Raw genomic sequence first — 16,111 nt, 5'->3', positions numbered from 1 at the left:
ATTTTAAAGTCTTAAAAGCCAAAAAAGAAAAAAAAAATCAGATAATTTTGACCAGTTTCCAAATTTAGAATGCTCCAGGGACAATAGGAATTTCGTGTTCTCATATACTTTTTAACCTATTTTAATAGTGAAAAATCATCTTTGGACAATTTTCACATGCACTGAAGAAAATGTGATTGTGCCGAAACATGAGACACGTGTTGCGTTGTGACGCAGAAGGGATTATCTGCACTTGCACACAATGCATTCTACTAACCTATTTCCCAAATCTGACATACTTATTTGACTGACTTATAGGTCATGGGATAATTTAATCGTCATAGATTCTAAAGGTGTAGGTAGACAGACAACAACTTTACCACACTTTAGAATAGGAAAGCCTTCCAACTCACATATGTAAGTTATAATTGTGGGCTTCTTAAATTATTATTATTTTTTATGTAGCCAGATTCAGCTAGTCTGACTGAATTTAAAACCCACCTTCTCTTTTCCTAGCTTGTAGCTTTGCACAGCTGTGACTCTGTCTTGTGCCTGCTGCCTCTATGAGCACTTTCCATACATGCCATAAATGTGCTAGCAGTAAAAATATCATCTAAAGCTGAGCGTTGCTCTTCTAAACCCCACAAACTTCCTCTTGTTAATCCAGGTTTCTTAAATCTTTGAGTAGTCACACTGCTTGGATGTAGATTCCCAAGCTGCAGATTGTATCTGTTCTTTAGATACCAGCTTACATTCGTAAGCCACTCAACAATCACAATGGAAGCCTTCTCTAGAACTGTGGAAGACTCAGATAAAAGACCTCACACCAAGTAAGCAACTGTACAAAATTCAGCCTAGCTCAGCCCTAGCGGAGTGCACAGGAGCAGGTGGCAAGAGGACAAGGCCAGTCTTGATGGACTGTACCATAGGATCAGGGCTTTAAGGAAATGAGAGCTGTGAATTGCGCCATACAGAGAGGAATGACAGTTAATGGCAGGTAATGGCAGTTAGCTCATAGTGAAGCACGTGCCTTTCTGTGCTTTACCCATTCAACCATCTTACAAGCATGCTACCATAATATTCTTCTTTTGTAGTTGAGAAACACATGGCCCGTAGAGCAAAGGTAATTTCTCTCATGTTGCATCTAGCCTGGGTTTGCAGCTTGAGGCATCATGCTTAACGACCACTCAGAGACATGTGTGACAACAGGAAAGACCACTGCCTGAAGAGCACAGCATGATTTACTGGGGGAAAAAAACTGTGTGTTTCTTCTCTCTCTCTCTCTCTCTCTCTCTGTCTCTCTCTCTCTCTCTCTCTCTCTTTCTCTCTCTCTTTCTCTTCTCTTAGTAAACGTGACAAAAATACATGACAGAAGCCACTTAAAAGAGGCAAGGTTTTATTTTAAGTCACAGTTTCAAGGGTCTATGATGGCAGAGCTACTCATGCCCGGGCGGATGTGGAAGCAGAAGCTCCACACTAGAGTGAGGGTTGAGTACGTCTGCCAAGGAGGCCCCGAGTCCCAGAGTTTTCCAAAATTATGAAATTACCTGGAAACCAAATATCTTTTTGGGGGTACATTTTACATTCAAATAAGAAGCAAGTGATCCCAAGAAAACAGGAACAAGACTTTAAGCGGCCTTCTCTGCTTCACTGCTGCTCCAGGGCTTGGCTGTGTGTGGGCAGTGATGAGACACTTGTCACTAAACCGTATGTACTGCAGGACAGGCACAGTAAGATTCTTGATCCGCAAAGTCCTCTGTAGAAGCTTCAGGGTATTGGTTGGAGGGGTAGGAGTGGAGACTGGATGAGACTGGGAAGTCTGTAGCGCTTATACAAGCAAGAATGAGTAAGCAGCGCAACCCAGCGCCTTTCTCAGTCAGCATACAGAAGATAGTCAGTAGATACTTAGGATGCGTGGCTGAGGGGACAAACTGGATCCGCACGACTTTTTGCAATGAAAGGTGCACAATAGCACCATCCACTTAGTGCTCCAACAAAAAAATGGGGAGTAAATGAGAGAGAGGTGTAGTGAGAATTCCGGATTCTTTTAAAACCCAGTTACGCGTTGTGAATAGGTTTTTGCTTTAATCCCAGGTGTGGGATATGGGGCTGCTTCTGGTCGTCCATAGCTGTTTCACAGCACGTGATTATGATTTTCCTCCTGCTCTCTGCAGGGACATGTTTTTGCCAGCTGCTGCTAGTTTCTGTGTGTATGTGAATTCTAGGAACTTTTCAGAGGAGATAAATGCCAGAATGTTGAGAGGGGCCGGGATGCTCCAAAGAGAGGCCGCTGCTGCTCCCCCTGCTGCCGTTGCTGCTGTTAGCTGATTGTACTTTGCTGCAGTTGTTTGAGGTTTGTCAAATGATCACTGTACAAAATTGCTATTAATGTTTACTGATAATCCACAGATTATGAAGGCAGCTACTATTTAACCCCCTATCATATCAATAAAAGATATAGACACCTGTTATATTTTTAATATGCCTATTCACTAGAACTAAGCAGAAACTAACCCTCTTAGTTATCTTTCACCTCCCAGCCTCTCATCCCATGCCACTTGCTTTAATTATTCCTCTCTGGGCTACTTCCTATCCATAATTCCCATAAACTTTCGCACATGCTTTTCATCTGGGCTTTTTCTCCCCATCGCCGATCCTCACAGCTAGCTTTTCCTGACTCTATGCTCCTTCTTCGAGCTAATGCATGGTGACCGCTTGCCTGCACTTGCAGCTTACTCAGATAATGGTTTTATTCCTTCTCAAGCCTCTGATGGGGCTGAAGACCAGATAGTTATAGGTTTACAATTAGCTTAGTTGTTTAGGAGTTAAGAAGATGTTTGAAGGTCTAGAGAGATGTCTTTAGGTTGACAGTCACAAAATATGATAGAAAATGATTTAAGTATAAAATTTTAGGCTCGCCTAGATAGGATGGATGGTATTTTCCTCAAGGTTGCCAAATACATACAGATTGGACATTATGTATGTAAATCTTAGTAGGTTTTTATCCTTGTTTCATAATTGTTCTTACTACATGTCATTTATTTATAAATAGCCTTTTTAATTAGACAGAAAGAGGGATTGGTACAGCATGGTCTGGTGCGTTGTATTCAGATGTTAATCACATGCCTCCCAATTCTTACTGTCCTACCAGCAAACCCTTATATAACCACAATGATGTCTGTAACCTTCTCTTTAAATTATCCCTGATTGTCTAAATGAAGGTGCCTATATGCCTGTGCAGGGCAGAAGAGAGTAGGTGTAGCTAAGGTTCAAGAACTTGGAGGACTGGAGGATCACAGGGAGGGCAGGAAGGAGAGAGGATCATGGGAAGAGGGAGAGGAGAGAAATGGAGGAAAGAAGAATGAATCAATTCCAGAGAAGATAATAATGCAAGTATTGGGGACTTTGAATGAGAGAAAGATAAATTAATAGTGTGTTCAGCTTTGAATAAATCATACTCTCTATGTGTGGTTATTTTTTTTGGTAAAATTGCTGGAGAGGAATAACTAAGACTTTACTAATAATATGAATGAATGTTAATATTCATGCAACAGGTCATGTGCAAAGAGAGGAGAAGAAGAAATTAAATATCCTGACAATGAAGGTAAAACTTGCCCCAAGGAATCCAACACCCCTGATCAGCAAGAAGTAGTCTAAAGCGGTCTACACCCCCTTTCCCCTCTAACCTTCTTTCTCACCTACCTAGTGTTGGGGGGGGGGCTGGTAGGGATTAGGATGGAGAAGGGTGGTCAATATAGGAACCCAATGAAGTAGCCAAGTAGCCGACGTACTAGGCGGAGTGTTACCGCTTGGATCTTGACTGTCCCTGAAGCACACTAAAGCCTAGAACCCCAACCTATAAAGATACTAAAAGGTGATAGAATCTGTAAGGGATGGAACTTAGCAATAGGAGGTTAGGTGACTGAGACCATGCCCTGAAAGGGGTTAGACACTTCAATCCTTTGTTCCTGGTTGGTTTCCAGCCATCATAAGGTGAACACCTTCTTCTACCTCATGCACCCCACCATAATCTTCTGCTCACACTAGGGCCAAACGCAACAATGATAGCTGACCAAAGCCACAAACTCTAAAAGTGTGAGGCAAACCAACAGTTCTTTCAGCTGATTCATCTCAGGTACCCATTGCAATGGAGGAAGAGTCAGTTCAGCTTTGGACTTGGTTCTGAGGTTTGGTGAGTGACATAAGAGGTTAATAGGCCTCCAGTTGAGGTGGAGGTGTAGTGATCAGAGAGCACAGAAGTTTGAAACTTGGGGAACAACAAAGTGTGGTAGGGCTTGTCACAGATATGAATGGGAGTAGCCAGGCAGCTGTGAGGAGAGCCTGGTCTTAGTGGTAAAAGGGGAACCCCAAGAAGTCACAGGTTAAGATCTCATAGAAGAAAGACACTCCGTGGTGTCTGAGAACACAGAGGGAGCTCCGCAGAGAGAAGTGTCACTGAAGTCCCAGAAAGAAAAAGCTCTGGTGAGACCCAACCAGGCCAGCGATAACAGCTGCCTCAAAAACAACAACAAAAACATGATAAAGGCAAACCAGCAGACATCTTCAACTTTGGACTCCATCATCACATTTCAAAAGCAAAATGCCATCCAGTAAAAATGTAAATGGTTCCTTTTATTTTTTTCAACTTGTTCACATATGGAATCTCTGCTGTGAATATGACTATTTACTGCTTCTTGAAGTGAAAGAGAAATTAAAGAGAAATAAGAAAATGAGACAACTTACAATGTCTCTGGCAGTGCTATATTATAGTAAGGAAGCCACCTACATAAACAAGGAGGTGAGTGCAATAGAGCTGAGTGAAGTTGGGCTAAGGTGGACGGGGGAAAACAAGCTTGGTACTGAATGTGACTACGTCATAACAGGCTTTAAAGACGTGTTTTCAGATCACTCAGCAACTGCTCAGTCACGCCGCGGTGCACTAAAGAACGAATCCATCACTACACCTTTACTATGTCCTCTTAACGTCCACACTGCCAAGAGCACTACAGATGGCATCACAAACTATACAGTAGGGTCTCGAAGAACATAAATAAACAGACAGACAAAAGCAAGAGTCGGTAGATATGTGGTTAAAAGCAAGGGCTTCTCTATCAGGGGTGCCATTTCTGCCTTCGCTTACTAATTCTCCATAGACTGGCCAATGCCCTAAGCTTCTGTTTTATAATTGACCATATAGTATATTTCACTGTTTACTGACAAGATCATTTAAAAAAAGCACAGATAAGACCCCATACGCTACCACCGTATATACTGTACTCTCTCATTGAATCTTGACAACTCATAAATGTACATTATTATCATTGTTGTCCTTCTATAGGTAAAGCAAACAGGGAACAGAGGAGAACTCGAGCTCCAGTGCAGGAACACACAGACGCTGGGTAGCAGGCTATGCTTGATTATTTTGTCCTGAAGGAAATGGCATCAGACCATACTCCAGCAATGACAGGAAGTTTCATGGTGCCCTCAACAAGCACAGTGCCTGCTCCATGGAATCCGAGGGACAAGACCGGGCGGTGACCGAATCTGGATAAGCAGAGGATGCACCTAACGTGGCTGCTATTCAACAAGTCCTTCTTAACCGCAAATATTATTTAAAAATCCCATAGCTCTAGCAAGGTATCAACGCATAGATCCATATACATGTGCATATATCCACAGGCATATAAGACATGAGCACATCCTGTTTTACATACACATGTTTGTATATAAAATAAAGAGCAGATTTTTAAAGCGTAAATATACCCAAGTGACAATGGGGATGTGTTTCCTTGCTGAGGGGAAAGCCATACTGGTGGGAACAAAGTTTAAACTCTGCCTGTTGCCCTGCTCAGAAGCAGACCGCCTGTCAATCAATAGGGAGGTACCTTACCCAGGAGTGGAAAGGCAGTCACCTAACTGCTCCCTACCAATTTAGTTGGGGATTCATTCTAACTATTATTTGAAGTGTCTAGAAATTAATGTAATATTTCCTGTACTCATTTGCATTGCCTGCGGGCTGGAGGCGCCCCCTGTGAGGGCCAGAGTTGGGTAGGGAGCTGTATCCAGGGCAACTCAGAACCAAGTGAAAGCAGGAGCAGCGCTTGTAGAGCAGGGCTGACACTGGGATTAGGGGCTGTTCTAGGAAACCGTGCCAGCCTGATAAATTGAAGTGGTAATTTGGGATTTCACCAGAGAGAGCAGTAAATGTAATAGAATGAGAAAAAAAAATCCGAGGGGAGCAAAGACTGAAGGAGTCATCCAAGTTGGTTTGCGAGGTTCGGTTCGGACTAGGTTTTCCATCCTTCTGCCTCGGCATTTGAATCCTGAATTTGAGCATCTCTTCTGCTACTGCAAACCTATTAGTAAAGTGGATTGCCTTTGTTAGTCTAAATTGCTGTGTGTTTGCAAATACATTTCAAGAGCATGCCACTCAAGAGAAAGCTGCTCGGGGACCCAAATTGCAGTGTCTATAAGTAACTCTTGACCTTGATGTAGCTATGCCCTGTGTGTAATGAAAGTAGGGTACAGAAACAGTTGACATCTTCCCCAAACTATTCATCTCTTATTGATTCGCTTGTTCTATTGTGAGCAGAGAGACACCTACACACTGGCTTAAAATTAGGGGCTCCTGAGACCATGATGAATGAAAGAGACACGATTTATCCCGTGGGATTTGAAAGTACAGAGTTTTCTCAGCTAGGGATTGTTGGGGAGCTCATTGTCCTGGTGCATCCCAAGCACAGTCATTAATTTATTTCTTTAGCCTACACATCGCTGTACATTTCCAGGGTTGCTATTTTTTTTAACCACAGTTGCCTAGTAATTCTTCCAAGTGCTATATAATTTTTTAAATGAAGGAAACATTTGGACAATGAAATTAATTGTGGAATGTTATGAGGGTGGACTGAGGGACCAGGGCTCCAGAATCCTCTCAGTAAATTAGAATTCAGTAACTCACAAATAATACTGCCCCATGACACCAGAGGAAAGCCAACCTAAGCAAGTAAACGACTTACAAAGGCAGCACAGGCAGCTTCAAACACACAGCCTCTGCTCTATTTCTACTGAAAATATTTCTCATTTCTAACACTGTTATTTAATTTTTTATATAAAATAAACAGCCACCATCATGTTCACAAGAAATCTGTCATCTTACTTTCGGAGCCAGGATTTATTTTTAAACTTGCTTCCTCTACCTACAAATTAGTAACAGAGGAAAAAGCCAGATAATCTATTAGTTTCTAAGTCCTAGGAATGATCCACATGGCAAAAAAAGAATTGTGGGGTAGAGTTAGGCCGGTACTTCATCATAGTGGCAAGAAAGCCAGTGGCCTACTTTCACACAGTCTTTGCCTTTGGTGATTCCTGAGCTTGGAATGGTGATGAGGCATATAAATTTGCTTTGGTTTTTCATATACATAGCTGCGTATACTCTGGTTCACTCTCCATCATCCTCTTTTGGGACATGGCTTCCATTTCTTTCAAACACATTCCTCAAAGTGCATATGCCTGAAAACATTTCATCAACTTCTCATTAGAGTCTGTGCTGTATTTTGTGTTTAGAATCATTACCATTTATCTTTTAAAATTATATATATACACTCACACATATTTGTTTTTCAAAACAGGGTTTCTCTGTGTAGTCTTGTCTGTCCTGATGTCTTGGACTTGCTTTGTAGACCAGGCTAGCCTCGAACTCACTGCAATCCACTTGCCTTTCAAATATCCTACTCACTGGCTTGAATCCTAGTCATCTACACACACACACACACACACACACACACACACACACACACACACACACACAGGTCAAGACTTGCCTCTCTCCTCTTCAGACTCAAACAGTCTTGTAGAAATTGAAAAGAACAAAGTTCAAGGCACAAAACTATCGGTTTTTTCATTAACTTCTGCCCCTGTGAACAAGGCAACCACTGCCTAGTTATTGAGATCCAGGTTAACCCATACTTTGTAGAAATGCTATCTAAACCCTGGGCAAGGTGAATACTTTAAAGTCTAATACACCTGTTCAAGTCGTTGAACTGTAAATGCTTTGTCAAAGGCTACCCTTTGCTTACATGCAAATACATGTTTTATTCCTTTTTGTCGGCATTTGGATCTAAATTGTCAGACAAAATTGATTCTCTTTGAAGTTTTTCATGCTATAATCTCAAAAATTGAAACTGTGCCTAAAGATTAAGACCCATCCACACATGAAGGCAGAGATGGAATCCTTCCGTCCACGGGAGAATCCTCAGCACAGCCTGCTGCAGTTAACACAGTAGCTCGCTCACCTTTTATGCCACAAGCCCTTGACAGCTGCCACAGATAAACAATTTCTAAAGCAGATTTTATAGTTCCAGGAAAGAGACTCTTCAGAAAGCAAAATCTTCTGTTGTTTCAGGGAATAACCTGTAAAAGCTAAACACCCAATTCCACTCCACTCCAGAGAGCAAACTCTTGACAACCAGTTAGGGAAGCCATCATTACAATAGGGAAAGGCTTGATGAGAAATGCACAGAGGACAGGACTCGCTGGCCCACACCCTGCAGGTATGCACCCGCCATTCTCAGTTTTAACGTGCAACAAACCATAAGACTTGAAGACTCTGGTTGGGCAGGGCTGGAGCAGCCCTGCCATTTACCCAGAAGCTGCTTGTGATGGCGAACTGCACAGTGTAGACAAAAGCTCCGAACACAGCTCCATCTATTTCCTTTCGTGCGCACTCTGTCCCTCAATGCACATTTTAAAATACACAGATCCACTCTCCTATGTTATTCCTTCCTCACAAATAACTTAGAAGAACTACAAATGTCTTTGCCGATACATCGTATCTGGGAAGACCACTAGTGTGTGAGTGGGATATGTAGTACAAGGAAGAATCGGTTCTTTTCTGCTGTCTTGCTTTCTTCGAGACAGGGCTTCTCTGTGTAGCTCTGGCTGTCCTGGAACTGAATCTGTAGACCAGGCTGTACTTGAACTCATAGATGCACCTGTTTCTGCATCCCAATTGCTGGGATTAAAGGCGTGCGCCACCACCGCCCACAGAAGAGTCAGTTCCTAAGCAGGAAGTAGGAAATGAGTTTTATTAATAAATCTAGGGCTAATAATGCTAGAATCCTAGACAACCACTAAGCCTGGTATTTTCATGTACAGAACAAGGAAGCAGAATGTCCCGCTGAGAGCCCGCAGTTCCCAGGTTCAGATGTGTTGGCCATGGAGTTGACCTAATTGTAAAAGATAACAAAATATGTTTGTTTTGGCCACTTTCTCAGAATTCTACCAGGCAGTGGTGGCACACACCATTTATCTCAGCACTTGGGAGGCAACAGCAGGTGGATCTCTGAGTTAGAGGCCAGCCTGGTCTACAGAGTGATTTCCAGGACAGTCAAGGCTACACAGACTAACCCAGCCTCAAAACATAGTTGTTGATGATGATGGTAGTGAAGATTCATGGATAGACAGGCTGACAGACAGACAGACAGATAGGTCAGACTGACAATCTCTAATCCACATATCTACACAAATAATATTACAACACTTGGGCTTAGAATTAATTAGTAAGATTTCTTTCTTGTTTGTTCATTTTTTTTTTACCAGTTATAAACTCTCTTTTTCTACTTTATTCATAGAAAAGGGTAATTCCCCCAAAAGAGGATCAGGAAATGTGAGTAAAAATTTGTCATTATTACAATGAGAAATGGAACTTAGTAAGACACATTGACTCTCAGAAAACAAGCTTAGGAGGACCCAGTGTGCGGAAGGGTTGTGTGGTCCACCAGCTCACAGGGGTATGCAAGAGCCAGGACAAACACGGACACGGCTACTGCATTAGAAGGATTTAGAAGTGCTTTCATCATTCCATCCATCTTCCTAAATAATTCATCAACTACTCAACTCAAATACATTCGGTTGTTATGCAGGCAATTTTCATCTATTTATTGATGGGAGTAAACACAAATATGCAGAGGAATAAAAGAAAGAGGAATAAATGGAAGAAGTTTCCTCAGCATCACACGGAGCCACAGAAACAGATTTCCTCTGAAGAAAAGTTTTTTATCAGGATAATTTAATGATCTGATAAAAGAAAGGAATGAGGTGGAATAGTTTCCACTATCTTCTTGTCTTATTTTGTGAGTAGGAGCATGGGGAACTGCCTGACAATACACAAATTACAGGCAGAGAAAAGAAGATCATTAGCTATGAGATGCCAACTGTGTACCATAGAAAGGCATGTGATCTGTCTGTATCTCTGTATGTGTGAGGAGACAGGGGGAGAGGATAGAGGAGAGGGATTCTCATGGCCATGCAGAATTAACACTGCAATCTCATCACATAAAATTATATTACAATCTGCTGTAGAACATGAGGCTACTAAATTGGGGTTAACTGAATTGTCCAAGGTCATGCAGATAGTCTCTTGTGCATTCCAACAAATTTGTTGGGCTCCAAAGCCTACTCTTTTCACTCGAAGGCCATTTTCTGCTGAGTAGAGAAAGTTACCTTTTAAAGCAATGCGAACATATAAAATTGGGGCTTGAAGGACTAGGAGGAATTGGATGGACAGGAAGGAGAAACAGGGTGGGAGGCTAGTTTAAGCAGAGGTCAGGGGGAAGTGTGATGAAGGATGTGGCCACAGTGTCTATGGAAATGCATGGGCCACAAAGCCAGATAGAAGCGCAGAGGTGCCCAGAGAGCTTCACTGCCAGCTGTAGAGAATTAATTCTGTAGGTAAAGTGACAATGAAGAACCATTGAAGAGTCTCAAGGACAGGGACGTCACAAAGTGAGGCAACAGTAAGAGACCTTTCTGAAGAGCTAGTAGACTGTGCCAGAAAGAGCTAAAAGCAAGAAGGAATACAGAAGCTTGGGGGATGATGGGGTGACTTGTGTGTCCCAAAGACAGAACTTGAGAGCAATACTATCACTTCAAATTCCTTGTATGCACATGCACCATCTCTCTTAAAGCCTGCTCCTACTTTTTTGACTTATCTTCCTGTTTTTTACTGAAAGAAAACTAAAAGTGTAAGGTGGAGCCCTAGTTCTCACCAGCAGACTCTAGATCCCTGGTGGTAATGGGTCAGGTCCCCTGCTGGCCCCATGATTTCAATAGGCTGTTTGCACACCCGAACAGAGCTCATACATTTTGTTCATGCCCCTGAAACAATTGATGTACTCCAGCATATAGTGTATGTTTTTTATAATTACACTAGAAGAAAGCATTCTTTATGGAAATAAATGTGCTTTTTAAAAACACATTTCTGAAAAGCAGCAGGCACGGCATTAATAACAGTGAAATGATGAACCGAATGGAAGTCTGAGAAAAATTCTATATTTGTATTATATAGGCATTGTTTTCATTCCCAGCACCTTATTTTTCATGTACATAAAGAGAAAGCAAGCTACAGCAGGGTGAGACAAAGATCAATGCTGAATGTATTACTTGGCACTGGTCAGATGCAGTTTAATAAGAAAAAAATTGATCCATTAAGCTAAACCTAATTTTTGGCCGAAAACAGTTGAAATCTCTTCTTTATATTGCTAGCTTAATAAAGACCTTTAATATTTGGAAGAAACAACTCAAGGCTGAGTTTAATAAGATTAAATGTATTGCAAATATACTTAACAAGAATCTATCAAGTTGTTAATGATTGCTATTAATATCAAACAATCTTTGTATAGAATTTCATATTAGAGCAATTGTGAAATGCAGCTACACGAAATGCAATATAAAAAGGTTTTCAGGTAATTTGTAGCAACTACAATTGTAATCGCAGAACTCAAATCTCAACCTACAAGATACAGTCATTTATTTTATCAATCCAGTTTCTCATACTAGCACAATTCAATTGTAAGTATTTGACGCTGGTCTTGGGATCTACACAGCAAAGTCCAGAAGGACCACGTCTCGTTAGGCAACTGTACAAGTTCAGGGCAGGATGCTAGGAAGTACAGCTGTGCTGAGACAAGACATAGAATTATTTCTGAAAATGAATCTCAGTTTCAGAGAAACTAGTCTAACTCCTCGTCATTGTCGGACTGTTAAGGGAAACACTTTTACTCTCAAAGTTTGTAGAATGGTGGCTCCTGAAAGCTGGAAGGGAATTCTGTGGCTGCCTGTTTCCATCAGCCTGTGTGCCTGTGCAAAGCCTGACCTGCCGACTGCCTCTGCTGCCTCTGAGATCATCTGGCAAGAGTGCCGGTAGTTGGTAAGAGCCTGAGTTTTTAACTTATAAAGGTGAAAACAGTGCAACTAAAGAAAATATACAGCCTCAAAAAAAAAAAAAAAAAAAAAGAAAAGAAATAGAAATAGAAACTCATTATAACTACCTAAAAACCACATTGGAAATGAATTCCTCTGCTTCGGTAATGAAGATGTTGGCCTGAATGCTGCAATTCTTCCTTTTAATTACATGGAGGTTCACTATCTATTATACTAAAATAAGCCCCCCTCAACACACACATATCAGAACCCAGTCAATATTTAAAAATCATTCACAAAAATCGGAAGATTTTAAGGGCATAATTTTTATAAGCGACTACACTAAGAAAGTGTTTTCATAACAACTGCACCCCAAACTTTAAGAAAGGAAAAAATCTTGTTCTGGTGATTATTTAAAAAGCAAAACAAAACAAACAAACAAACAGCAACAACAAAACCCTTCAGCCAGAGCACTGGGTGGTGAACTCCATCCTCCAGGGTACCAATTTAAATTGCCTATGAATCAGGAAAAAAATCTTCCACCTTAATGGCTCTTCGGTGTTGTATGCAAAATGGATAGGAGTCTCAGAACAGTTCCTAATGGACACTCACATTAGAGACTTGCTAGGCAGAAGAAAGGGCAAGCACTGAGAGATTATGGGGTGAGGGCATATACCTGCCTCCCATACTATACATTATGGGGTAAGGGCATATACCTGCCCCCAATACTGTATATTCTGGCTGTCAGAGGACAGTTAGGTGCGTAGAAATGCCTTTCACGTCACAGGAGCTGATTAAGGGCACCTCGTAATTCCCAGATCCGCCCTGAGATGTCAAGTCTGAACATCTGCATATGCCAGTGTTTTCCCAGCACGATATCCCCTTACAAGAGCAGTGTGAGTGGCCAAATCCTAAAATGGTGCACTCACAGGCAGCAAACCAGATGGTACCGTAACTCCTAAACATTTTAACCACAAAGAATGATATAAGAATTCCATTGATGATTAATTTGTATTTTAAGCATATAAATCATGCCTCGGTTGTCATGCTAATACTGATTTAGAAAAATATACACTTCAGCTTATATTGATCTGTTCTTCTAATTCTTCATCAGGAGGGTCTAATATGGCTGTTTTTGCAATTTACTTTCCAAGTTATCCTTTTAGGAGATGAAGTAACCAAAAGATATTGAAAATCCAAAGTAAATTACATCGTACCAGTCAGACTTCCCTGAAGGAATGCCTACACCCTTCTAATCCGCTCAGCCCACAGCTAATGGACAGGGGACTTGGCTGTGTCTTAATCTTTGCTAAACTAGGACTGTCTTTTTAGCACACAACATTTGTCTTTGGGACATCTATCAAATATTCAGCATATCTCTAACAAAATTAAATTTTCTATTAAGTTACAATCTATATTATGAATCAGAGCCTTGAAATATATAGAGAATAACCCAATATTATGTTGTATACTTACTAAAGCTCACAGAAAAAGAATAATTTGGAAATCATTATAAACATTTTTTAAGTTCTAAATACACAGTTTAAAACACATTGAAGTGGTTGGCTCATGCACTTTGCATTTATATGTAATTTATCAGTGGAAAGAGAATCCAAATGGCCATTAAAAAGAAAGAATAAATAAACAACAACAAAACACTCACCTAAGTGAAACTGGAACTTCATTATTGTCACATACAGGATCTTTTTTGTGTCTAACTGAATCCTATTCGCCGTGTACACACGCATGTAGACAGAGTACATGTGGATGAATATGTATTGCAATAAAGGAGTCATCCAATGACCAAATTTGCCAAAATTGGGAAATTAAGTAAATGTGGTAGTAGTCTATACGGTGAAAGCAACGTGAGGGTGTAAAACACTTCCTAGGCATGTACCCTTCAATGCCATCTAGAGAAAAGAATTAGCTACCGTGCGAAAGCTATGAACAGCGGACAGAAAAGGAAGAGCAACCCATAGTCACTGCTTCGGACTTTACTGCCCTGTAGGAAGAAAATTAATACAAGAAACGTCAACACTGACAATGACACAACTGCACGGGAACGGATGTGAGGGAATCAGGGTGCCGAGTGAGCTGCAGAACACAAGGAAACTCTGGAAAACACAGTCGGGTTCTAAGTCATTAGCTGTGTAATTTTTAAGTCAAGGACTGAATGGCAGCGTAGGGTAGACTTTGGTCAAAAAAGGAAAAACAAATGGGAAATGGGAAATGGGAAAACAAATATGAAAATTAATAACCATCTCTTGAGGACATTAGTTTTTCCTTTCATTAGCATAAAGATACAGTGGTTAAATATGTCTCCCCAGTTAAGCTGATAGACACCCTGGTTGCAAACCTCCCTGTATTTCCTACAAATGTTTTGTGAGTTATTGTCACTCAACATGTCTCTATGTGCCCTTAAAAATGTATAACAAATGCACAAGACAAATCAATAGCCCTGTAGCACCTGCCATGCTTCTTATATTTATTGTGTGTTTAGTATAAAACTGTTTTTGCTAATTCACACAACATCTACATCCGGAGGCTAGAAATAGAATCCAGATGTTTCGATGCTTGCTTTACCTTCAAAGTTCATTTGCAACGCTGAATTCTGTGAAGTTTCCTAATGATATACATCAATGTTTAGTTAATCACGATAATGGAGGAATGGAAGTTATAGATCACCAAAATCATGATTAAGACAAAGCTAAGAAAAATGTTTTTAATAGAGTCAATGTAAACTTACTTAGTTAAAATTATATTTAGCTGGCTAACCTAATTATGATGCATTTAGACAATGGAACACAGACCCATTCTGTATACATATACACTTAATATGCATTTCTATAAAACTAAAATGTAAATTCACACATACACATTAAAATATAGGTGCAAAATACTGTGTAAATATAGAATTGTAGTGTTCTAGATAAGCTTTAACATATGAAATAACACTAAATACAATGACTGGTTCTGAGATAGGTCCTTTCATCTGTACCACTTAATTTTTTTCAAGGAGCATTTGTGATTCATAAGATGAAGATACTTCTGATGCTGTGAAAAAAAAAAAAACCCATCTGTCCACTATCAGGCAGCTGTAATGTAAAGGACTGCGTTGAACTCATCAGTGCTTCCTGTGGAACATGCCACTTCCTCCTGTCCAAAAACCTCCAGGTCACACATCAGGGTCAATACGTAAGACTAGGCTTACCCACTTGCTGAATATGAGTTCCACGCAGTTGTTTAGATGAGGTTATCCAGGGAGAATATGCATCGTCATCATGTTCCAGTCTCAGGGCATCAAATGCTGGGCCTCGTCTGCTGGTGGGAACAGCACTGCTTGTTAAGTCCCCACAGAGGCCCTCTTTACGTCTTTGGGGTTTGACTTTTTTTTTTTTTTTTAAATTTCTGTGGCATACTTGAAGAACATAACCATATTAGCAAACGTATGTGTATGTTCTCAAATTAACAGGGAATCTTTAAATTTTAAATTATAAGACAGATTGTTCAACACTTCCTATTTCCTCCTTGTCTAATTGTTGTACAGTTGCAAGATTTGTTTCTCGAATGCTAACTTTTTTGTCAGATTGTCAATATGTTGACTGTAAAGCCACTCACTCTGAAAGTGCGTGATGCAGACCCTCGCAGTAAGTGAGCAGAAAGGGCTATGCAGCGTTTATTAGTTGTTACATATTTCTTAAAAGTAAATAGCACCTAGTATATAATATTTGTTTTTAATAGACTTAAAATTATTTCATTTCACTTAAAACCTAATATATCTGCAAACTGAAATGACTTCAATTAATTTTATTTATTTTTTGACTCAGCTATAAGAATGGTCAGGACATTATATAATTCAATTGAGTTGCGTAATTGAGTAATACAGCAAAGGCACTTTCAGTCTGTTTGGTTATTATGTCACCCCTTTGATCCT

Source organism: Acomys russatus, chromosome 22 (assembly GCF_903995435.1).
Source record: "Acomys russatus chromosome 22, mAcoRus1.1, whole genome shotgun sequence".
Lineage (NCBI taxonomy): Eukaryota > Metazoa > Chordata > Mammalia > Rodentia > Muridae > Acomys > Acomys russatus.
This window is presented reverse-complemented; position numbering follows the sequence as displayed.